Below are 24,970 nucleotides of genomic sequence, written 5' to 3'. Positions count from 1 at the left end.
TTTATGCCTGCATATATGCAGAACACTTGATGAAACAACACTCTTCATACACTACATATTCATTCTTATTGCTATCATTAAACTTTTTTTCATTATCCTAGATTTCTAACACTGTGACAAACACCAGGACATGCAACTGTCATACAAAATAAATTTAATTTTTAATTTCAGTCATCCAGATTTAATCCTAGGCTAGAAAAAGGAGAGGTTTTGGTTGGTTTTTTTTTTATGATGATGAACAAAAAGTGTCATAGGATTATTATGTGTCATTGGGTCAAAGTGACATCTGTTTCTGGAACATGTTTTAAAAACATAATACCCAGCAAAATAATACAAATAAATTTCTGTAGTGCAATGCATAGATTTGAAAAGGGTTGTCACAATGGCAAATAGTATCCTCCTGCAATGTAAACATTGGCAGTGAATTGAGATATTTGTCCTCAGAGAAACCGAGACTGTACCTGTGAAAATGTTCCACTACAATGATTTTGTATTTCATACTGGAAGACTAATGATAATGCAAAATTTTCATGTGAATAGTACTCTGCAATTTTGCTACTCAACATTATGCAGTACTTTTTTTCTTTACTGTCATTATAATGGTGTATTTTGATTTTCTTAAAAGAATAGGAGTTGAAGACAAAAGGAGGGCTGGGATTTGGGTTTTGGGGAGTAAATCTCTAATGTCTAAAATTTTTGGCAAACTAAATTCCACATATATTGGTGAAAAAAATCTCTAATTTATTTCTTATTTATAACAACGGTGACAACAATGATAGAGCTTTAACAGAGTTAAAAAATCTCTGTTTAATACCATGCTTCTGATCATGAATTTGCAAGGCCTTTTGGTGGATCTTTTGAAATAATATTTTTTTTTAAAAAAAAGGAATAACAAACACTAACTTAACTTGAAAAAATAGAAAAAACTTTCATTTCTCAAAAGAATAGAACCATTCAGTATAATCAAAATCACTGTAAATTTGTTCTCTCTTTGCTATTTATCTGTAGGATCACGTAAAATCACCTAAAACAAGCAGCTGGAGTGTCACAGTGCAATCTATGCTTAAACAGAGGACAGATTTGGGTATGCAGCTGCACCCAAACCAAACTGTGACACTCCACCCAAACCAAAACCAAGGCACTACCATCTGTAACATCATGGCACTGACGAAATCCCACACCCAGCAGCCACAGGCCAAAACTTCCAAAATATACCTCTCTGAGTCATTTATTCAGGAAGGTAAGTCTGGTAAGAAGGACAGGAAGATGTATGTTGGCTGATTACGACACAGATAAAACCCAATCTCCTAGGCTGCTCAGTAGTATTTATTCAGAAGATGGGTAATGCAATAATGATAGTTCTTTAAGGGCAACTTTCCTATAATCTCCAATGTAACCAGGACTGTGTCTGAAATTTGCAGTAGCTACACACTGTCCTAGAAATAGGACAGTGGAAAAAAATTCCTCTCTTTTATCTCCTTAGTTTTACCTGCTTAGTTTACATCCTTTATTTCAAAAGCCTTCTCTCCCCTCACCTTTTTCTCCTTTCTATGAAATATGAAGTAGAGTTAAAAACACTCTGAACTTTCTGTGTTTAGGCTCTGAAATTTCTTTTAATGAAACAAATAAATTGATAAAAAACATTGTGCTATGATGATGACTCACAAAAAACTCATGCTACGTTTCTCACTCCTTTATAATGTCAGCTCATCATTCAAAGAAGATAAAAGTAAAAATTATGGAAGCTGATACTGTGTACATCTTGCAGAACATCTGAAAGAAAACAATTTTATATTTCTCAAAAGTATTTGTGACATGATTACTTTGAAATATTTTTACTTTAATTTTGTTTATATGAGTTTTTCTTAGTATTCCCTTTATTTTTCTTTTAATCTATTTAGCCCAGAAAGGGTAAAAAGCAAAACAAAAAAAACCCCAAAATCGTAAAATCGTAACCCCAAAAACAAAACAAAAGAACCCAAAACCAAAAAAAAACCCAAAAAAAAAAAAACCAAAGCAAAAAACCACAACAAAAAGCCCCCAAAGGAAATGAAAAAACCAACCAAACAAAAAACCAAACCATAGAAGAAACATCAAATTAATTTAAAAATGTATTTAGAAAAAAACCATATTTTTAAAAAATAAGTGTTAATGCATCACATTTAGGCCAAAACTCAAGTAATTCCTCTAAAAATTGGCATGCTTTTGCCATGACCACAGGACACACATTCCACCTGACATCTGGTCTGTGAGTAAGAAAATACAACGGTATTGATAGAAAATACCTTTTTTATTAAAAAGAAGGAAGGAAGATTTGTTTGAATCAGTAAACTTGTTCCTACACTAAATACATCTGGCAAGGATCAACTGAAAAAATAGATTTGGAGACTGCTGCTGCCTAGGCATACAATGGCTTCCATTACCTCAAAGACTGTTGAAATGCAAACAGGATTTTCCTTCCAAAAAGAACTCATTGACCAATACAAGTACAAAGAAGTCTTAACATTTATCTCAGTGGATCTTCAAGAAGAGCTTTTTATGAGGAAGATGTGTGATATACAATATAGAAACACAAGCCAAATCACCACAAGAGATATATCTGTGTGATTTTACTTAGAAAAAGAAACAACAGAATACTCTGCAGAAAGCCATGCAGAGACAGAGACAAAATTGATGATTTCCTAAATCTCTGTCCTGATGGATGAGGCTCTGCTCCCAAGACAACTGGTGATACTTATTCTGCTCCTATGCACACACAGCAACCTTGAGCAGCTAAAATAAAAAAATGAGATTTAAATTAGATATTAATTTCTGAAACTGTGAATTGGATAACCATAAAAGTTACCCTGATCAGGGTAACATTTAAGGAAGATATTACAGAGGAAGGCCACAAATGTCTGAAACCTTCCCTTCCTTCTCCTGCAATAACTTACACTTTTTTAAATCTGATTTCCATCTTTGGTTGTCTGAATAGATCTGTATGAAATTAATTTGTGAGATGAACCAATGAACCATCACAATCATGTGTGAAGAGCAGCCATGTCTTTGTACATCCTCCATATGCAAATTACATGAAGAGTGGTTATACCTTTAAGAGAAAATAACTATTCTCTTTAACTCTCATGTGCAAGTCTCTTGTCCACAGCTTGTTTTTCAAGGTGATTTAAATCCCTGCAGAGCTCACCAGGGAGATACAACCCTGATACTTCCCATGGGCATTTTGCTGAATCAGCCAATGAATGTGCTCATGCTATACATCGCTTTGGCACCATTAAAGAATTATGGGACATCACATGGTCTTTCAGAAATTAATCACTGCTTAACAGTCTGTGCTCATGTGTTTATGGAGTCATTTGAAATATCTGCATGTAGCCATTAGTACTCTGAGGAGAGTGTATTTGAAGTTAATGAACCACAGCACAATGTTACAGCTGAGATAGATAGCTTTCAGATTGATAATTAATATTTTGGATGATTTCTTTATGCTACTGCAATGATATTTTCAATCGTGCCTAAACACCAAGACTGACAGTGGTATTCTCACAGAAACACACAAACACTTACTATACCAAACTATTAAAGCAGATATTTATATCTAACCATTAAAAAAAATAGGCCAAATCCTCTTCAGCTTCACAAAAAATATGTATTTATATAACAATGCCCTAGAAATCAGAGCATAAATGCTTTATTTTATTAATCAGGCTAGATTAAGTTGCACATCTTTCTAATCTATATTTATTTTCAAATTAACATTTTGAACACACCCCTCTAGAACATTGTTAGATATACAGAACACATTTCAGAAGCATTGAACTACAGCTTCTTTAATGTTAATGTGTACAGTGAAGTCCATTTGTATGTAATTCAGACTGCATTTAGTGGAACTGGATTTGGAAGAGGAAAGGAGGCTGATTGTTTTAAAGAACAAAGCCAGCAGTTTCTTTATTAGACTTCCCAAAAAATTGTCCACCACTAAGTGTTCACCTTTTTTATACAATTCCATCTTTTATAATTGAAAGTCAATTAGCCTTCTCAGCAAAATAAAAGACATGGGAGAGTGGGGATTCTATACTCCTGAGAAGCTGTTGCACTAATCTATTATTTTGTCAAGTTTTTCATCAATATTATACTTTATTTTTAAAGTGGAAAAGAGAGCTAGGTGAATTTTTAATTGAAACAATTGAATTTTGATATAAGAAGTGACTTAGACTGTTTGCAAGTTTCTCTAAATTTCAGGGACATGAAATATTTAGTTTGCTAAAACATAAGATTATTAGAGGCACCTAGCCCTGAAATTTTGTCACTCATTTAAATCAATTGTACAAGCTTAAGAATATAATAGATATTGAACACATGTATTCCAGAATTTAGTCAAAAAAGGACAAGAGTTTCTAAAAATAACATTGATCTCATTGTTGCTCAAATGTTTATTGAAAATCCATTGAATATATAAGCCTACTTCTATGAAGAAAATCTGCTACTGTTTGCTTACTGCCAGTTATGTTTTTAAAAGTTCTAGAAGTTAGTGAGGAAATTTGTTTTTAACCTGAGATAAAATTTTTGGCTAATAGTTGCCATTAGGAAATATGTCTACTTGCATCTTCAGGAATCATTCCCCTACTGCCCAGTTTTCCACATCTGCCTTCTTGCAGGGCTATATGGCTGAACTGTGGCTCTTTATTCCTGTTTTTGCTTCCAAAGCTCATTGTGACATTAATCTTGCTCTTGCATTTGTTTTTACATTTGTTAATGAAACCATCTAACATCCACAAATTAGATCTAAGGCTTTGCAGCTTTTTTGTTTTGGTTGTTAATATGCTATGAAGTGCCAGAATATGGTTATATACACACTTATGTCTATATAACTCTCTTTTTTTATATATATTAATCTTTGAACTAGTGAAAAAGCAAATTTTCCATTTTATTTTCCTCTTTGAATAAATTTAGTACTTTTAAATTGTTTTAAATGTGAATTTCACTGAAATAAAATGACACTCTATGCAAGAAGAAGTACTGGGTTATGTAATCTAACCCTAGCTTTTTGAAATATATATAATGGCAATACACTGAGGAGTACTGAAGGTTTTCATGTGATCTCCACTGTTACTAGGGCTGCTCAGATGGTGTGGGCACCCAGCTTCCTTCTCTCTGGCAGGGTCTGTATAGACAGATCTGGGGGCGGGTTTAGTGAGAAGCAACTGGAGGTGCCAATACTGCGCAGCTACCCTGCAGCTCACTCAGGTGTGCTGCTGTCCTGGTTCACCAGGCCTGCTCTTGTCCCCTGCTCCCTGAGGAGCAGGTCCTGCTCAAAAGCCAGAAGATTTGTTTCAGGACCTCAGTTTTTCACCATGATGGAACCCAGGCTATTCTTGAGTTCTTGAGCAACTTGACAAACATACACTTTCAACAAGCCATGTCAGGCTCAATGAAAATTTTTTTTTTTGTACTGATAATACTTTTTGGCTTTAAACTGTGTAATGAACTGAGTATAAAGCGTTTCACACACAGAAATTTCAGGTTTTATAAAAACACAACATACAATATGCTGTCAACCCTGACATATTATTTTCATGCTACCTAATCCTGGACAGAAGTCTAGTTTAGTATTCATACTTAACTCCACTGCAAGACTTTTATTACATAGAAAAGAAAATCTTCTGAGCTTTCTTCAATGCACAGTGGAATTTAATTGCAGCTGTCTTAAAAAACATGTAAAGCAGTTTTGAAAACAGACTTTTGTTGGGTAGGAATGACATATTAAAACTCAATAATAGAAGTTATTAGAGCAAAGATTTAATTGCACCTATTTACTATCTTCTATCAGACATCCAGAGATGGACATGGACATCAAGGCTACCTCTAGCTTTTGACTTGCATTAGAGGGTTTTAACATTTTTACATTTATTTACATATATTTTAGAGTATAAAAAATGTATCTCTGTTACTATAATCAGCTATGTCTAATTTATTAAGTGATAAGGATGGCTGGAGCAATCATAATATCAAAGCAGTTGTTGTTGAGGGCACTGTGTCAGTTGCAAGTTTTTCAGGGATTTATTCTGGAAAAAAATTAGTTTGTTACTCTGTACTGAATGTCCTCACAAAACACACAGCTGGAGGCTGAAGTGATAGCTTGGGCTTTGCATCCAGATTAGGTGAGCACATGGATCTGAGCTACAGTTTTATGTTTCCCTTGAAAGAAATAACTTTTTTTGGTTTGAAATAAAATGCTAAAATTAATTTTGGGTTCATTTTGAAATTGTGTTCTGGTTTTAGCTGAATCTTAATTACAAGACAAAAAAAACATCTTCTTATATGGACTTTATTATTTCAGCTTTGAGCCCTGGAATCAGGCAGAAACCACAGAATTCTATGAGGATTTCACAAGCTTGTGTGTGATTTTAAAAGCTCAAAAAGCTTTACCTTACTGTAAAAGAAGGAAAAAAGCCAAACCTATAAAAACCAACAAACCTGGTTTCTGGGTAAAGATTAGAGCCATATAACTGCTTGCTTGATTTTGGTATAAAAAGCTAAAAATATTTTCATAAACTGTATTTTTTCAGGAATCTTCAGAAGAACAAAATCTTATTTCCATGACCAATTACGTCTAACTGGGAGAAGGAAGATTATTGTTAAAACGGTATGTTTTCCAATTAAAAACTTATTAAAAAAAGACAGAAAATGCAGTGTATTAGCCAATCTTTTACTATAGTATCTTCTTTTGGTTTAATTTTTAAAGATATTATGCATGAGAGTAATTTCAACAAACAAGTCACATTTTTGCAAACAGATCCCCAACTAAGAGACATATCTCACCAATTCATATTCGTGTACTCATGTACATGCACTCTTTTGAAACAAAACTTAGAGTCTCACTGCTTCACTGTGAAGATATGCTTCATAAAGACATGCTTTCCTAAAGCTCTTTCCTATTACCTCTCAAACCACGTGCACTGCAAATTGAAACACTCCACACAAACAAAAACCAGCTAAGCAAATCTTTCTTAATGCCATAACAATTTTTTCCCAAATTTTCTTTTAACCTTGTCCATTCTGTTTTCTAAACCCCAAATATTACTGAAAAGCAAAAAAACTAAACAACAACAAAAACAACAAAACAAAACAAAAACAAAAAACCAAAACCAAAAATGTTGGGAAAGTTTAAATCAAATCCTACAATAAGTCAACCAAAATATATATAGCTTGCTTCGCTGACAGAAACACTAGGGTATCCCACGGTGGACAGCTGTGAAAATTGGTAATATCAGACATACAGGATGCATAGTCCTGTAGTAGATGTGAAAGAGAAGCCAGCCTGCATTTTTATTTTGTTGGATCTCCAAGGGGGTTTTACAGAATCGAGGAACTGTAGAATGTTAAGGGGATGGAATGGACCCTAAAGATCTAGGTCCAGCTTCCCCTACCATGGGCTGGGACACTTCCCACTAGACCAGATTACTGAAGGCTTTATCTAGCCTGTCCTTGGACATGGCCAGAGATTGGACATTTGCAACCTTCCTGGACACTCTGTGTCTTATCTCCCTCACAGTAAAGAATTTTTTCCTGATAACTAACCTAAATTTCCCCTTTCAGTTTGTATGCATTACACCTTGCCCTGTCCTTCCTGATGAGAATTCCTGCTCCAGCTTCCCTGATGGCCCCATCCAGACAGTTGTACAAAATATTATAGTGCAGTTAAATAAACAGTATTTTTTTTCAATCTTATACTTTCAAAATTGAACTCCATTTGCAAGATATTTTTAAAGGAAATCCCTAAAGAAAAAAAAAAACCCAGCACATCATCCAGGGATGTTTATCCTGGAGAGTTCCCTTCCAGACATCAGTTATGCAGGACATGACAGATGCAGTTTAAGAACCATCATAAAGCTTCCTATTAAAGAGTTTGCATTTGAGAGTGAGAATGAAAACAGAAGGAAGTGGTTCATGTGAGAGAACTCATGCATGTCTTCTTTTATCTACAAACAAATGAACTATGAAAGAATCACACAGCACAACAAGGCCACATGAGTATTTGAGCAGCTATGTATAACAAGCTAGAACTAACTACATATAAAAAACTGGCAATTTGAAATTACCTTCCAAAAAAGAGAACAATGGGGACCAAAGCAAAATTCCCAGGCTACTTAAGACTGATAATATTTGATTCCCAGTTAGTGGTAGGTAAAGATGCTTTATTCCTGCCCTCAAAATCTTAAAATAGCTAGAGACAAGGAAAATAATGAAATAAATGAAATATTTTCTTCTTTTAACAGATGGTGAACTGCAGCAAGAATACATACCTTTTCTTCACAGCATATTACAATATAACACAACTTACTGCAGGATCTGGGAAGTGGTTTGCCTTTAGAATGTGTCATAATGATTCTTTTTCTCCATTTTTCTATGTTTGTTTGATGACTTCCTTGCAGCTGCCAGACAACAATGCATTTCTATCTGAAGTAGCAAAATAAGGTGGGAAATAATTTCCTCATGCTGTTTCTGTGTTACTTGTAAATCTAATCCTTCCTGGATACAAACTCCATTGCACAGGCTGGAAAGTGAATACAACCTCATATACAATCATTTCATGCTTCAGTTATGCTTGATTTTTCATGCTCTTTGAACCTTAATTTAACTGTGAAGTTCACTTAATTAGAATTTGGGCTTTGGGAGTGCTTTTAAAGAATGTGTTTGTGTTTTGATTTGTTACTTAATCTTGTTTTCCTAGGGTAATGAAGAAAATCAGGATTGAACTGAGTGGCCAAGTATAGCAAAAGGAATTTCTTTCACATTTCCTTCATCCGTACTTCATTAAACTGTAATATTTCCTTGTTTGAGGCATTACCATTTTATTCCTTGTAGAGTACTTGTGGCTGATATGCCTCATCCCAAGAAATTATTTCAATAAAATGCAGACTTGAAGTTACCTCTAAATTTAGCTGCCGTACTCTATCAAAATGAACTTAATATAATAATGAATTCCTGAAATTCACAACTTGTCAATCAAATAATAATCACTTATATTTCTGGGCAAAGGTAAATAAAAGTTACATGCCCATCAGAAAAAAAAAAAGAAATCAAGAGTTTTGAAATAAATATAAGTTCTCTCATCATCTCTAATTGTCACTTGCCATAGATGTCAAACTAGTAGAGTAGCAGAATCTAATTTCCTTGTTTGATTCACCATGAAATTAAACTGAACTGACAATTTTTATTTTCACCTGGCAAATTCTTCCAACACTATTTAAATCTAGCTAATCAAGTACAGTTATCTGCTGCACACACTTGTCTCTCCTACCACACCTCTGATTTGCAGTATCCCACACCCGCACCTTCCTCTGACAGCCTGGCATTGGAATACATTTACAGTCTTGCAAGGTGTAAAGGAATGCACGGACATAGTTAGCAAAACTGCCAGTGAATGTGTAAAGACATAGATCTACTTCTGAAAGATGATGGACAAGAAGAAAAAATAAAAGTTTTAGAAGTATGGAAGCAAAACAAGCATGCAGACAAAATCTCTAGTATTATATTTAAATGTGTTGAAAATATTTCTAATGTTTTTTCTTCATAAATAAGTTGTTTATTTTTGTTAATACTTTGCTCATCAAAAATATGGGAAGTAATAACTGATATCTAAACGGTCTCATATTCCTTATGTGTTAAACATAGCAGGTGCAGTACATCCACTACGCAATGGATTTGGGGTCAGACTACATACAAGGATATCTCTTAATTGGGCGAGCTGTAAACCCAGCTCTGATATCTCTGTAACAACTCAAGTTGCCTGTAAAGAGATGGGTCTGGGTATCCATAAATTATATTTTCCCTCAATAAATAATTCAGAATTTGAAGTCCAGTGGTCACATCTCCCTCTGAAACAGAGGAGGACTAGGACTGTATATAATATGAAAGATAGTTGACCTCTTGTACTCCCCTGTAAATTAAAGCTTCTCTCCTTTTGACATTGAGGGCAGAGGCTGTGATGCATGCTGTAAATAGTGAGAAGGAGTCTGTGATGTACTTGTCTGTAAACCCATAAAATGTGATTATGCTTGGGAGCAACCTGCTGGGGAGCAACCTGAAGCCTCTGTTTCCTCCTTCATAGGACAGAAGACACACAGAACATCAGAGAGCAAAGTCCTGCTTCCTCAGCTCCTCATTACACACCCCTGTTTCCAGTGAGAGGAGGGACAGATGGGTCACTGGGCTGCAATTTCTTCTTAGCAGTTCCCCTGTAGTGAGGCAGGACATTGCAAACTGTATTCCTAGGGCAGGACCTAGATTAGCCACTTTGATTTAGCAACTGCTTTCTTGGCAAATTTTTTCCAAAGACAAACTGTTCTTTTGTGAAAAAAAAATCTAAGAAGATATTAAAAGGAGTGAAAGGCATCAAAGAGATTATTTAACTATCCTCTTCACCATTAAAGAAACACAGATATACTTTTATACAGATATACATTATACAGATTTACATTATACAGATTTATATTACATTACATTGCAGATATACATTATACAGATTTATACAGATATACATTATATTTTATACAGATATACATTGCAATTGCTTAAATTGCAATTTTGCTTTACACTATTCATTCCCACCCAGAAGGTTTCTTCTCTTAGAAAGGGCTTGACACCCTCAAGTTTCCCTTCTAATGAGATAAATCTGCTAAATGTTAATGAGTAAAGGTGGAATAATTATATTTGACAGAAAATTTACATTAGACCAAGGCAAAAAGTGTCATCTGTCTTTGGACAAGATGAAGAATTCATTCCCTTGAATCAACTGAGAAGTTAAAAATACAATTACTCTGCATGCAATCACAGTGCCATTCCAGATACATAACTGGGTCCAAAATATACTGTGGAGATACACTTGACTATTTTGAAGGGATATTTTTTCAGATTTTTAAGAAGTGCATATTCTGCCTCCCGGCCCACATGCAAGTTCTTAATAGTGTCACACACTTTTTTTTCATTCTTACCTGTCTCCTTTACAACTTCTTTTTCCTTTAGCAAAGAAAACAATTCACCTCAGCTCAATAAGCTGTGAACAATTTTTCCTCCAAGGTTGCCAAATTGTTTCAGCTAAGACCACAAGAGTCTGTTATTTCCAGTATTTCCTAACTGCAATGATTTTCTTTCCAGAAACATTTCTGTTGCCTTCTGTCTTTCTCCATCAACTTTCTGTGAATTTTTTCCCTCCTTTTGGGAAATTCAAATCCTTATATGACAATGCAACAGAAGGGGCCTTTAGCAAATTATTTTATTCTAAGAAACTTAAGTGTATTTAACCAATCCTGTCAGAATTTCAACTTTATATGGCAGATATTAAAGGAATTTTAACTACTGCAAGTCCTGAAGTTAATACAAGATGCTGTATAACTTCCACAGTTTTACAATAATACAATATTTCAATAATTCTATTATCCTCTAGAAATAACCTAATTTAATTAATCCCAACTGGAACTTTTGCTGTAGAAATACTGTATAAATGCTAAATTGATACAGAATGAGAAGTGTGCTCTTATAGTGTACCTGGGAATCAATATCTACTTATTTGATGAAAGTGACATATTATGTCTATATTCCTTTATGAATGCTTTTCCTGTTGAGTAAATTAATTCAGTGCCTTGGAAAGAGAAAACAGGCATCAGATGCATGCCTGATGGAACTCCTTTGAACTTTATGAAGAAAAGCATAGATGAATTTGGCCCCCCACACACAGATGAGTCAGATTGCCAGGGAGTTAGACCAACACTTTCATGGTGAAAGCCAAGAGCAAGTAATGAGAAAAAGACAATGGTTTATTTTGGAAAAAAAAGCTTGTCGTCTCCTGAGAGTTAACAACATTATTTGTCTTTTAAAAAGAAGAAGATTTTGGAAGCTATTCAGAAAAGAAAAAGTTTTTAAAAATTAAATTCTGTGTTTGGAAAAAAAAAAAAAGGAAAAGCAACCAAATATAACATGGAAAGTTTTATTCCCTGTAATGCACAATTAATGTACTACCAGAATTAGTCAAGCAGTCTTCTTTTAAGACATGGACACTGCAATAAGACAGATTCATCTAGTACTAGTCAATGAAATGTAGCTGAAAAAGTAAAAAGTTGCATGTAGTTAGTTACAAAGCACACTATTTCCTGAAACATGACATGGTTCAAGAAGCACAAGAAACTGAACACACTGGAAAAACTAAAAATTCAAATATTGACAGCCAAAATACACTGTTCTTGCTTACCCAAATACTTCCAACTAATTCCATATGACAGCTTTCCAAGTGTGCTTGGCAGACTTGGGTGTATGCATTTCCTTTTGCAGAATTTGAATAAAGAGCACACAATCACACTTTCCAACAATAAAAATAGCTTAGAATTTAACCCTGAGTGGACATCATACTTTAGATTGCATACTTAGGCCCTAGAGAAGAAAAAGATGATATCTTCATTTATTTTACCTGATTTCATGTTGAATTATTATCTGTAGGCATTAACCTTCCATCATTATAAGTAATTTTAATGTCTGTAACTCTCCATACTGCAAAATCTCTTAAGCAAAAAGATGGCCAGAAGCTCTTAATGGGTATACTCTAATAAATCCTCATTCTATTGAAATGTAGAATGCCAAATTTATTAATGTTCTAAATTAATTCATGGTCATCACAACATTTTTACTTCTAAACTGCAGATGTGTATTTGACAAATTGACTGTTAGGTGGATAAAAAAACCTGTCTGGGTAGCCATGTCCAAAGAGCTCCTCAAAATCCAAGTGGCAACCAAAAAGGAGTAGTGTTCCTCAAGGATCCAATACTATTTCAGATCTTCATAAATGACATAGTGGGTGGGATTGACTGTACCCTCAACAAGTTTTCAGAAGACACCAAGCTGAGTGGTGCAGTTGATTCACTTAGGGAAGGGACACCATCCAGAGGGACCTTGACAGGCTTATGGAGTGGAAGGATGCTCTGTGGAGGCCACGTTGCACCTTTTCAATATTTAAAAGGGGGCAGTAGAAAAGACTAAGCCAGACTTTCACCAGGACCTAGAGCAGTAGGAGAAAGGGTAGCAGTAAATTTACACAGGATACCAGGAGGAGGTTAGACTGGAGACGTTTGCTGAGAGAAGTTGTGGAAGCCCTGTCATTCTGAGTGTTCCTTGTCAGGTTGGATAGGGTTTTGAACACCATGACATTGTAAAAGATGTCCCTGGTCACAGCAGTAGAGTTAGACTAAGGTCTTTACTAACGCAAATAATTTTGCGATTCTATGATTCACGTAATTCTGTACTGTTACATCAGTGATGGCCTATATGGTCTGTAGTGTTAAAATTTCTTAAGAAGAAATAATCAAAATGGAATACTCTCTTCCTCTTAATGGGAAATAGTCTGAGAAGACCAGGAAAGTTCCTGGAACCAATTCTATTCACTAATGTCACTGAGAATGTTAATTTTTCACTGTGTTTTTTCATTAAAAAAAAAAAAGTCTTTCAAGCATTGTTTTCTTTTCCTACTTAAAGTATATATTTGTTTGGGTTAATTAGGGCAGTGTGGCTAATTGATAGTCTTGATATTGTTACAGTACTTAATAGGCTATAAAAGAAAGCAAAGGAGACAAATACTAGTAAATAGGGAAATACTCTTTAAACTTCCTATTGATGGCTGTTGTTGAAATAAAAAACATACATTTGGTGTTTTAGGGAAAAAATCATAATATAGTTTATGTAATCCTTCCTTAGACATTCAATAAGGTTATGTTGATTTAAAGCTCTTCTAATGATAAAAATCCTCAATAAGCCTTGCATTATGAGTCATGTGATTAAAGGCAAAAGAAAAAAGTTGATTGCATTTTTTTCTGTCAGGAACATCATGACAAACATATATTTTTAATTCAAAGTGCAGCTGCATCAAACACAACATGCAGACTTCCTGCAATTAACTCAACAGATTCATCACTCTGCCTTAATTACAATGCCACTAGCTAGCATTGACTTGAGCTGTAATTCCAAGATGCAGAAAGATGTTCCTTTCCTCCCACAGGCTAATCCTGTTTCTTCTCTGTTCATTTGTTAAGTTGGAATGTTTTGCTGGTGGGTTTTTTTTTTTCGTTGTTTGTTTTAGGGTTTGTTTTTTTCTTTTTTTGGGGGGGAGGCATTTAAGAGGATTACTTTGTCATTTTTGGGGGGGGATTGGGTTTTTTTTTAATGCGGATCTATTTTGTTAACCACTGTACAATGTGATTCTAATGACTTACAAACAGGAAAATATAGTTGGACAGGAACTATTTAAACTGTCTTCACCTCTCAAGGCCATTTTAAATTTACATTCAAATGCAGAATTTTTTTTTCATTTTTATTGCAAAAACACATTTAGAGAACATGGAAGGGTTTTAAAACATTATTTCAAAGGGAAAGCCTTCTTAGAATCACATGTAACTGCTTAAACTTTTGATCAAAGACAATCTTTTTAGCATGAAAACGATACACATGAACAAAACAAAAAGGTTATGAGTTATCATTCACTGCAACACTGGGAAGATGGGTATGTATATATTGAGAAAATGCTTTGCCCCAAATTTGCTTTATATTTTTTGCACATTTAAAATGTGTGATGATTCAGGTTTCAAATACCTTTTCAGGGAGTAAAAGGATAGTCTAAAGGATATTCAACAGACAATATTTCTTTAACCATCAAAAATTAACAAGCTGGCTGTGCTGATAAAATTGAATGTCTAGCATGTGGCAGAACATGAAGGAACATGCCTTTAAAGAAGAATTGTACAGTGAATTTCTCACAGTGTTTCTGTTTAATGTAATAGCTTCAAACACAACTCCCCCCCCCAAAAAAAAACCCAAAGAAACAAAACCAAGAAAACCCCACCAAACAAAAAGAAATCCTCACAAAACCAAGAAATCCTCACAAAATCAGGAATATATTTAAACATAAAAGAAATAATTCAAACTTAGAGGTCAACTAGGAAAATCAGGCTTCAAAATGAACCCCAAAATTTCATAAACAGGGAATAAAGAATACACAAAGGATTTTAAAATGTCTGTTCCTCTTTATATATTCAAATCTGTCACATATTTTAAATTATCTCTTCCCTCTTTTTGTAGGTCCTTATTTTCAACAAACAGCATAAGAAAGTGAAGGAGCTTGTAAACCTTTGCACTTATATGGGAGAGTGAAATGTAGGAGTAATTGTTCAGTCATCCATCACATTCATAAGAGGATGACAATCCTTTTTAGTGGGGAGGATAACTGTCACACAATAGGATCGGCACTGAAACGAAGTTTACTATCCTAAAACAGAGAGATGTATCATGCAGTCTTCAATTAATGACTGCTATGGCAAATAAAACCATCATAGCAGTCTTTCTGAAAACGAGCTGAAGGATATGTAGACTTTTGAAACAACAACTGAATTACCAGTATGGTCAGACAAATTATTTCACTATATAAAATTATGTTAAATATTTATCTAAGAGCTTAAAAACCACCTACCCAAAACATTGAAGAGTACATCCTGAGTTATTCTGGTGCTGTCCCCAAAGCCCATTGCATCTTTGGAATAGTAGCCTTTAAAAAAATGTAGTGCAATGCAATTTAATCTTGCTAGCAGAATGCACAAAATTAATTGACAAGTTAACAATCCTCTAATTTGATTTCTGACTCTTTTCTCAGCTTTTAAGCAAGATTGAGAGTAAAACTTTAACTGAAAGTTAGTGGCATAGTATATCTGTTTTCAGTTCTTCATTCTGGAACGCTATAGTGATATTCAAAAGCTGTCTGGACACAGCCTTGAGTGACAAGCCCTGGAGACTCTGTTTGATGGAATAGATGACCTCCACAGGTCCCTCCAACCTTACCCTTTCTGTGATTCTGTGAAAATTATTTCACTGTTCACAGCAGGAACAGTCACCTCTCCTTGAGGTCTGCTCGTGTTTCCTGAATGTACTCAATATCTATGAGCTAATAATTGTGTGACAGTAAAAAGAGTTTTGGGAATATTAATTCTCTGTGTTTAGCATGGTCTTGTTACCTAGGTGTCATAAAAACTCTGAACTGTTGGAGTCTGTCCCTCATTTACAGTTCTAACATTGCTTAAGGATAATGGAAAGCCTTACACAAACTTGTAAAGCTTAACAAGACAAAGGCTTTTTAAATGGGCATTTTATGTGAGCTAAGTGAGGGGTGAAGCCTCCAGTAATAGTTCATATTTCATGGGGACTTGGTTTTCATGAAATCATCTTGGTGTCATCTTTCATACATAATACAATATCAGTTCATTAAAATTCTCAATGCAGCACTGAACTTGGTCAGACTGAAATGGGGCTGACAAACCTCATGTCTGATGCACAGATAACCAGACCTTATGAAGGTGAAACTAGTTTTCAGTATCTGTACTGCTCACTTGATTGATTCCATCTTAGAAGTCACGTGGCTTAATGTTTCCTGCATGGCCTGCCACTGTCATGCAAACATGACCTGATAACACATTGTCAGGAGCACTCCAGAGAGCTTACAGCAATCTAAAATGTTTTCACGGAGTGTGAAGTTCCATCAGAAATGTGCATATTTGATAAGCAGTTCCTCTTCTTCTATCTTCCATTTTCAGAAAGTTAATCTTCTGTGCTCCACTGAATCTTGTGTCAAAACGATCTGGCTCAAAAATGCATCAGGTGGCCCAATATCACTGGGCCCTTGGGAACACACGGGTTTCCTTTCCCATGCCCAGACAGCAGCATGAATAGGAGCAGCAGTGTGTTGTGCTGGTCAGTCCCTTTCAAGGAGATGCACTTTCAGGAATCAGGATAAAAATCCTTTTTAATTCAGTTCTATTACTTTTTGGTTCTTAGGGTTAGGATCAGGTACAGACTATAAACCATTTTTCCTCTTGAAGAGGTGTTCTTAGCAAGTGGGCCGTGCTGTATATGAAATCTATTTTGCCCATGTAACATCCGTACGTAATCTGAGCATACCCCAGAAAAATTTCAGGCGATGACAAATTCCATGGATTATCACAGCAGTGCTTTGCTACACCTCTAGCACTCAGCATTTTGCTGAGTGTCTGTCCTCACATTGTCAGGGATGACCTTATCTTTCACACCACACCAATCAAGTCTGTATGATAACACCTGGCTGCCTCTGCTATTTATATTGAAATGAAACAATCAGTTTCTACATTCACATGCCCAAATGTCAAGTCACAGGACTTTATGTGGCCTACAATTTTCCAGTCATTCACTAACCTCTCCTGCATAAATCACTCCCAAATTTAAAGCAGTAATAGTTCAGTTTTTCTGTGAGAAAGAAAAGTAAGAAAAGTTTGCCCACAACATCTCAGGAGTTGCCCTAGTACCTCACAATTCCCCATCCAGCAGATGTTTACCCTTGCTCCTGGAAATAATCTGAGAGATGAAACTCCAGAAAGACATCCTGAGTTACAGAAATTTATTTCTAGGTCAGCTTTAATACAACTCAGCATCTCTTGCCCCATAAATCACCCTGAAGGAAACTGCACTTGATTGCTGCAGCTATTTGACTGCATGCAATCTATGTTGATTTTCTGGATTTGCAGCAATTCAAAATTATTTTTTCTGTGTTTTCTAATTATTTGATAGATAAAAAAAAAAAAAAAAAAACGGAAAAAAGGAAGGATAAAATATCAATATTTATTTCCAGGCAAAAGGGCTGACAATGCAGTTTAAGCAAAGCTGCTGACCTTGGTGCAAACACTAGATAATGCTTCATGACACAACCCAGCAAGGGAAGGTTTGCAGTTTTGCTGTTTAGATTGTATGAATGATGCTTGAAAAATTGGTCCTGAGCACTATTAATTTTCTTTATTCTTTTATATATAGTCAAAGAAAAGTTCTCTCACACACGTTATGGTAGACAGTAACACAGGAAAATCAAAGTTTCCTTGCTTTAGACATTCTCACATCTGTTTTCTAATGACAGTGTAATTTTGCTGGAGTGAGTGATGAGGGATTTTGCCTTTTAAGATGTGTGCTTCCAGATAAGAAGATGGGAAGAGATTGCCCAGCATTCACATTTTCACTCCCAAACATATGATGTCAGCGTTTTATCTCTTTCAAGAGTTTGATGCAAACCATGGAATTAAAAGAGTGGAACCCTTCTCTGCCTTGACTCTCAAAGAAATAGCAACCTGCACAGAGGCTGAAAGACATAACTGTATGCATATGAATTTACGGTGTCCTTTCTTACACATTCACAGATCTGCTAATAATGTTAAATAATGTAATAAACATTATTAAACAAGCACTAGCTGCACAGTGCTGTGATGAGTCAAGTTTTAACAGGAAGCAAGAGCTGCTTTTCTAAGCATTTGAAAGGGGGTGAAATGAAAGAATGAAATGATGATATTTTATTTCCAGTCTCGTCCACAGCAGTGACTTGACAGTGAGACCAGTGAACTCACTTAAAATTATTTCGCAGCTACCCTGAGGCAAAAAAATCATCAAAATGGAAGAGCAGAGCAAAAACATAAAACAAGCTTTCCAGCAGCAGAGCCACCCTCCCCATTAATCACATCAGGTGAAAGACATGCTTCCATCCCCCTCTAAAATTACTATTTATAGTAGGTGTCGTACAGTCAGCTAGATCTACTAGTCCTTTTTTTCGGTATTTAATCATACAGATTATTTCCAACACACTAGTGGATTTTCCACATTCAATTGCATAAATATCACATTAAAACAATGCACTTGATCTCAGCTTGTCTAAGATTTTAAAATTTAAGTTCCTTGTAAAAGAACAAAGTCCAACAGTTACTGAAAGTTAGCTCTTCTAAATTAAAAACAAAGAAACAAACAAAACCACAAAAGAGAGGGAACAAAAGCTATGCCAGAAGATGGAAAATACTTCCAAAAACAAAATTATAACCCTATTTTAAAGCATTAACACCTGTATACTCACATTACATACTGGTAATTTACAGGTAAAAATTGGGTTAAACAATTGAAACACCTTGTCCGGTGAGCCTGCTGTTCAGAGATGTTCAAATTCCTCTGAATCAGGTGCTCAAGACTATATAGAACTTGGAATAGAAATACAATCCTCTGGACACAAAGGAATTGAAGCCTGGGTTGATTCAGCCATTTTGCCTAATTGGCTGACCTGCTAGTTCCTGATAGTTCTGGCAACACTATTGCCAACACTGAAGATAATTTCTCTTGTGATATGCTTTCAAATCCTCAATTAGTCTTTTTAAATCTCCAGCACATACTCGTTTTTTTGGTGCATATGAGAAATGTGTTGTTTAGCCAGATGTACACCAGTGTGGTACAGGAGCTAAGGTCCCATAGCAAGTTAAGCAAGAAGAAGCAAAGTCTCTTATCTATAAAGGTACTTCAATTTGCCTTAAACCACTTCATAAGTTATAAATCCCCTCTGTATTGGATTGTAAGAGGCTCTTTCTGCTTGGGATTTTGAAGATTTCCCAACAAAGGCATTCAGAAGACAGTGCTACTTCTCAGTCTCAGCAGCACTCACCTGCTGTTTCACAACTTTCCAATAGCTACAAAAGTTCTTTATAACTTCTCTATAAAGCCACACTTTGTTAATAAATAACTAGATCAGAAATTAATGTCACTGATACAACTTCTTATGGACTAGACCTATTTTGTCTTCTAGTTGTATTTGCATAGATAGATATCAGCCTTACTTAATATAAGCTTTATTAGACCTTTAGAAATCAAAGCTTGAAATACACTATTTATTATAGTCTCATTAATATCTAGGGAAGTTTTATTTTTGTACTTTGCGTTTGCACTTTCCTTGAATACCTGGATTTTACTCTTCCAGGAGAAACAAGTGTTGCTTTAATTGCACAAGTGTCATCTAAAGGTCACAAGTACCCAGAGAGGCATCTACACCTCCATTCTTCAGTCAACATCTTGGCTCTGCTCAGACGAGGCAGTTAGACACAGGCATAACATTAAACACTTGATAAGTGCATTGGACATTGGTGACTGGTTAAATAAAAATGGAGTTCTTAGAAAACAGAAGATTTCCACCCAAATTGCAAAGACATGCTTCATTTGTTTTGTTTGGTTTTGGTTTTTTTTTTCCTGCCTTATCATAGTGCTTAAGTAAGGTTGTTTATAAGGCATTTCCCTAGTACCCAAGTACTCATAAGAACACTGCTGAGCTTGAAATGAACTTCTGCAGCCGTGACCAGGAGTGTAATGTCCTTAGTATTTTCTGCACCCAATACAGTGGTGAATACAGTGCACCCAATACACTTCTCTAGTCCCACCTATGCCTTTCTTTGCCATGCATGAAGTATACATAATTTTCTCTGCATGGTTTCACACAGGTTGCATTTTTCTGGCAAGCCACTAGATGACTTGATGTCAAAATGCTATTGTCCCATCATGAAAGCAACCAATCAATCTTCCCAGTTCAGGAATTATTTTTTCCAAGTCTCAGGGGAATCTCTGTAAGAAAAACCAAGCAAGCAAGCAAGCAAGAGGTTTGTTCTTTTGAGTTGTCTTTTTCTCAGTGTTCACACTTATTTTGTTTCTGGCTTCAACTTTACCAGAAGAGGTTCTCAAGATCTTTTGACAACATGTGTAGCAAGGTACTGCATGAAGTAGGGAGAAATTGTCACATATTTCATTTAAGACACAAAGCTATTAAAAAAAAAAATTTCCTATCATATAGATCTCAAAGAGATTGACTAACAGCTTCAATTCATAACTGGATGCAACACTAATACCATGAGATCAATATATTAAGCATATTTTAGTCCCAGATTTTAGCATCTGTCCTGGTCTTGACTGGAATAGATTTAATTTCTCTTCAGTCACTGCTACAATGCTGTGTTTTGGATTCAGAATGATAATATTGTTCATAGCACACTGGTGTTTTGGTTTTTGCTAAATCGTGTTTATCCTGAGTCAAAGAATTTTTTTTCGTGTCTCATGATCTACCAGTGAAGAAGGACGCAAAAGAAACTGTGAGGGAGCACAGCCAGGACAGGTGACCTGTTATATGGATATGGATATGGATATGGATATAGACATAGATACAGATATAGATATAGATTAGATATAGATATAGATAGAGATAGAGATAGAGATAGAGATAGAGATAGAGATAGAGATAGAGATAGAGATAGAGATAGAGATAGAGATAGAGATAGAGATAGAGATAGAGATAGAGATAGAGATAGAGATAGATAGATATAGTCATAGAGATAGAGATAGAGATAGAGATAGAGATAGAGATAGAGATAGAGATATAGATAGAGATAGAGATAGAGATATATGTATGTATATGTATATATGTGTATATGTATATATATATATATATGTGTGTATATATTTATAATTATAATTATATAATACAATATATTAGGAATATGTTAGGCATATTCCTAACCACAGAATGTCATGCCCAGTATTTAAACCAGGGTCAGTTACCCAGAAGTGGGGCTTGATCTGTGTTTGTGAAGTGGGGTCTGAGCTCAGTCACTGGGTAATTAGCAACTGCATTGTGCATCACCTATTTGGGGCTCTTTTCCTTTCTTTTTTTATTATCATTTGTACTATTATTTACTGTTATTATTGTTTTTCACTTGTTTTAATTATTCAATAGTTTGTATTTCAACCTACAAGTGTTATTTTTATTCTCCTCTCCATGTCACTGGGGTTTAGGGGAGAAAGGGAGGGTTGAGAAAGCTGTTTCATGGTGTTTCATCTCCAGCTGGGCTTAAACCACAGCAGCACACCACCTAGAGATACAAGCATTAACATATGACAATAAGGTATTGATTAGAAAAGTTCTGTAATGTCACAACTTCGTATACCTCTCCCTCTTTTTTTCTCTCTTTCTCCCCACTATATATTTGGATATATGGCATCAAAATACACTGATATATGTGGATGAACACAAATATATGCGTGCACACAAAAACATACTTGCAAAAAGATAGGCCTGGTGAAAAATCCAGAGTTCATCACTAGTTTTATTTGTTTTGTTTTTATGTCTGCCTTACTTGGGAAAGGGATTCAAGTAAATGCAACCGCTCAGAAGCTATACACAGAAAGCATTGTCTTGAGTCAAACATCATAAAATTAGAGTTGTGCAAGCTTCTTTAGACATTTCTACCAAGCTAATTCAGTACTGGTATGCTGACCTACTGGTAGGTCTTCAGCATTTTTCTGTAGAAAACTAGACTATATGAACTGCACAGCGTGTACTGCACTAGTCTGCAAGGGCTTTATCATTTATGTAATAAATAATGGAAAAGCTTAGCTTCTCACACAGGAAAATGCAATATATGTGGAAGTATATAAAATATGTTGAAGCCATAAAAGAAGCCATCTTCTATCAGATGCACAACCGATAAAACAGAACCAGGAGACAGGAGAAAGGAACAGACATTTTTATTCCCATGTTAGCCAACCACAATGTGACTGTATTTGGAAGCAGTAAATTATCAGTGCAGACTTTTCACTAACTCTTTTGGTTAATTTGATTTGAACATGAATTCACTTCGAACACAGACTCTGTACTGGTCTGACACATGTAAGTTTATGAATGCTAGGCAACATAAGAATAATTTAAAAGGTAAACCTTCAAACTGTTGCTGCATTAATTTGATAACCCCTCAAAAACAGCACCAAGTATAGTTAATTGTGGCAATAAAATGTGTGAAATTAACATCTGTGAACTATGAATATGAAGATTATGGACTTTGGTAGTCTAGGTACTTCAGTGGCATAAGCCTCACTGTTACACGGTTACTCAAAAAAATGAACTTAAAGCTCTAGCTAGTAAGAAACGGTATGTCCTGCTCCTCAGGCACTGTCTGGGATCTTCCTAACGTTTCATGGACCACCTGCAAAGGAAACAGGTGTTGTACTGATCTCCAAGAAAGCTGAATGAGGATGAGCACCTCAAGCAGCTCAAATCCTGTCACTGTGGCAAACGGGCAGCTCTTCTCTTCTGTTCAATGGAGCAAACAATTTCTTCAATGCAGCAAATGCAAACCATCAGAGAGGGATTTTTTTTTCCCTCCATTTCCTTATAAGTCACACAGAGTTGTGTGGCTGTCTACTGAGCCACCTGGTTTTGGCTAATGCAGCAGTTCAGGTGCTTTGTTTTCAGACTGCCCACAACTACGTGGTTTTGAGCAGTCTTCCTAGGCTGGAGAGCACCAGCCACTGTTGTCTGTGGCCTGGCTAGAGCCCTGCCCTCACTCCAGCCACCTCACTTTCCAAAACCTGTTATATTCTACAGCTGTGGCAGATTTGCTATGCTAGATGCATACTGACTGCCCAGGGGCACTCAAGGGATTAATGAGTAGTTTTGTAGCCAGCCCAACCCAAGAATCCCATGAATAATCAATGGTACTTGAGGCTCTTCGGGAAATTGAATTGCAAACCTAGTAATAACTAGAGATGTATCAGCAGCAGAATTATGCTTATTCCTGCCTCTAAATGTACAGACTAATAAAAAAAACCCAAAAAAACCCCCACTGATTGTGAGGATTATTTATCTACTTCTATACCTATATTAAAAAAGGAATCTCTATAAATTTTCTGAATCTGACTGATGTTCATCCTGAGTCACCCTCTAATTGTGCCTAAACCATGTGATTCTAGTACACTCAGTGGCAAGATTAAGAAAAAGGTAGAACACGGTAAGATTATACATATATTGTAAAGGTGGAAGGAAAATTTTACACTAGAAAACTGATTTTAATGAGTTAGCCATGGGTAAATGGGTTAACACCACCAGATGACTTAATGTTTCTCTGTAGAATGATCTCTAATTACAGTAAGTTCTCCTGTGGACAGAGAAAAGTAACACCATATGCAAACTCAGATTTCCTTTCTTTATGAAATATTAGATTGGAGCATAGGTGAATGTTAAAATTTGATGACTGAGAAAGAGGTATTTTCTAATGTGTTACAAAAATCAGCATTGAGAATCATTTGATTTTGCTCTGTGACCAATGACATCAAGAGATCAAGCAGTTAAATGAACAGGCACAAACAAGAGAAAGTAAGAGTATTGGACACAATTTCATGTATATTTTACTACTGAGGTAGCAAGTGTGGCTTATGCAAAAGTTAAGGGATTGTTACATGTCTGGAATGTAGACATAGATTTTGTAGACAAGGTTTTACTGTAGACCTTGCCATGTTTCTCTCTAGGGGCAATACATATGGTGGCTAGTTTTCCTCTTGATTATTTTCAGAAGCAGCAGCTGGTGTTACTTTTAAATTATTAACAAGGGGTGTCTTCCAACCCTATATTTCCAGTGGTTTGTAGCCATTCACTGACACAGGATTCTCCCTCTGATGAGGTAAAGCAACAGTCACCTGTGACTTAACCAAGCAGCTGCCACACTGTAGGGGAACAGAAGCCCATCATAGTAAGTGAGTCATGAAGAAGTGAAGGGGCATCAATTTTCCTGCTGGATTTGGCACAAAGAGTATTCCTGTGATATCATTAGAAAATTTCTAATTGTTCTTCAGATTATTCCTGGTCACTCAAGAACGATAATTGCTGTTTCAACTGCTTGTAAGGCTACACCACAGTAGAAGAGATGGGTGTCTCAGAGGAGGTGGGAGAATGGAATTAGAACCATAATTGTCTTTACCCGTCATTCAAGTCAATTACTAGTTGTGCTTACAAAGCAAAATTAATGACCTCATTGGAGAATTCACCTTGGCAGACATCATCAGAAAAGCTGTAATTGACCATACTCACTTATTTGTAATAGCAAAGATAAAACGGGTGCCCCCAAGATTAAAAGGGTACCTCCTCATCCACCTGCTTGAAGAGGGCCTTTTCCCCATCTGCTCCAATGAGATGCTGCTCAGGCTACTATGATGCACTGCTGTTTTTTATAATTCACTTTTTTGGTTGGGCCAGGTTTCTTCCCAGTTCTGCAGAAATAACACTTATCCACCGTATTTCAGAAAA

The 24,970-nt window shown here is 35.7% G+C and overlaps 1 long non-coding RNA gene across 1 annotated transcript; it reads left to right on the top strand.

Moving 5' to 3' along the window:
* The first annotated feature begins 1,014 nt into the window (after positions 1-1,014).
* On the top strand, positions 1,015-8,937 carry LOC147648408 (uncharacterized). The gene is made up of 4 exons (XR_015280612.1): positions 1,015-1,240; positions 6,567-6,643; positions 8,277-8,475; positions 8,732-8,937. It is a non-coding gene; the product is annotated as an uncharacterized LOC147648408 (long non-coding RNA).
* Positions 8,938-24,970: the final 16,033 nt, after the last annotated feature.

The sequence above is a fragment of the Cyanistes caeruleus genome, chromosome Z (genome assembly GCF_971803275.1).
Source record: "Cyanistes caeruleus chromosome Z, bCyaCae1.hap1.1, whole genome shotgun sequence".
Lineage (NCBI taxonomy): Eukaryota > Metazoa > Chordata > Aves > Passeriformes > Paridae > Cyanistes > Cyanistes caeruleus.
The sequence above is the reverse complement of the archived record's forward strand: the minus strand, read 5'-3'. Positions and strand labels throughout refer to the sequence as shown.